The 1,498-nt window shown below is 34.2% G+C and overlaps 1 long non-coding RNA gene across 1 annotated transcript; it reads left to right on the top strand.

The window, feature by feature from the left end:
• Window positions 1-617: 617 nt before the first annotated feature.
• LOC144998784 (uncharacterized) lies at window positions 618-1,498 on the top strand. Its single transcript, XR_013660428.1, has 4 exons — window positions 618-652; window positions 767-800; window positions 929-1,150; window positions 1,317-1,498. It is a non-coding gene; the product is annotated as an uncharacterized LOC144998784 (long non-coding RNA).

Raw genomic sequence — 1,498 nt, 5'->3', positions numbered from 1 at the left:
ACTAATTCTTAACTAATTATTGACCAATATTAATTAAACAAATATGATTTCTCCTTTAATATATTATTCTTATAACATATTAATAAATCATATTATCCTCTCTCTCTTTATTCATTTCTCCAATCAAGTTGCTTTGGTGAAGGCAACCCAAAAGGACCATGCACCATCGGGTCAAGTACATACCAAAATAGTTATGGACTTAGACACTAATCCAACATTTCTAACATATTTTATCCAAATAGAAAGGATATGTAGAAGATTTTTAAATTATAATGTCGTAATAAGAAAAGCAAATGGAAAGCAAAATTTTATTCTTTATTAAGTTTAATGCCCGTGTCCAAGAGTGATCATATTTGATTAACAAACTTCTGACGGGAGTGTGAAGGTGGCAGTTGAGCTATAATCACGACCAGGCTCGAGTTGTGGTTGTCGATCGATTTCAGGTGATGTACTTCAGCTAGTTTTCCTACAATATTATCCCTCCCCGGTCTTAAAATGCTTTCAGTTAAGTTTCTAATTATCTACACATATAATCAGCATAAAGAATCTCTTATATTTTATGTAAGTTTAATTAAAATAAATAGTCCCTTGTTTTTTTTTTTCAGGATACCAGGCGAGATTCTACTTCAATCTAGGTGACACTGGCTTCAAGGTCCGTTTTTTATACAATCATACCCATGTTTCATATTAAATTGGCACTTTGACTTTTCAATGTAAGGGTAAGATAGTCATTTAGTCTTTTGATAATTTATATTTTATTGTGCAGGTGTTCCAAACCAAGTTTGCTAAGATAAGCATGGGTACGAATTTCTCAATCCTTTTACCTAATTGCTCTCCTCCCAACACGTTAAAATTAATGAATGTTTTGATTTTTTTTGGCACTAACACTTGGATGATGCTTACTTTGACTTGCTGTTGGAGAGGGTAGTGGAGTGGGCTTGCTGAGTGCTGATTGTGTGTTTGATGGATGAATTGGTCCTGATTTGTGGCTGGATACTAAAGGTGATGAATGCCACAAATTATTCTCATTATTGTTTGTTTTTTTATGTTAGTTTTGCGAGAACATATGTATTTAGCTTTCAAGGAGATGACTGCCTCATCTGTCGTGGGTCACGCTCCATATTACTGCTTGCAGCAGAAGCAGAAAACGGTGCTGATTTGTTTCTTTCTACTTAGTATTTCTTACTGGTTGTGAACAAGCCTCTCATCTCACATTTGAGTTTATAGGAATCAACAATCACTATGAAACTTCTAGTGTTTAGATTTCTTACTGGTTGTGAACATTTGTTTCTTCCCTTTCTACCCTTCACTTGCAGGTTGATGATTTGTCAAGAATGTTCAGACTATTTTCCAAAAATACCCCATGGATTGGATCCTGTCTCTAGTATGTTTAAAAAGGTTTGTGATTTAGAAGCTTTGGAGGAAACGAGACTCAAGCAAAAGTAAACACATAGAGAGTTGTTGGCACATAGTAAGCTAGATAATGCAATTGTATATA

The sequence above is a fragment of the Lactuca saligna genome, chromosome 5, assembly GCF_052625555.1.
Source record: "Lactuca saligna cultivar CGN05327 chromosome 5, ASM5262555v1, whole genome shotgun sequence".
Lineage (NCBI taxonomy): Eukaryota > Viridiplantae > Streptophyta > Magnoliopsida > Asterales > Asteraceae > Lactuca > Lactuca saligna.
Note: the sequence above shows the minus strand (reverse complement) of the source record. Positions and strands in the feature narration are given on the sequence as shown.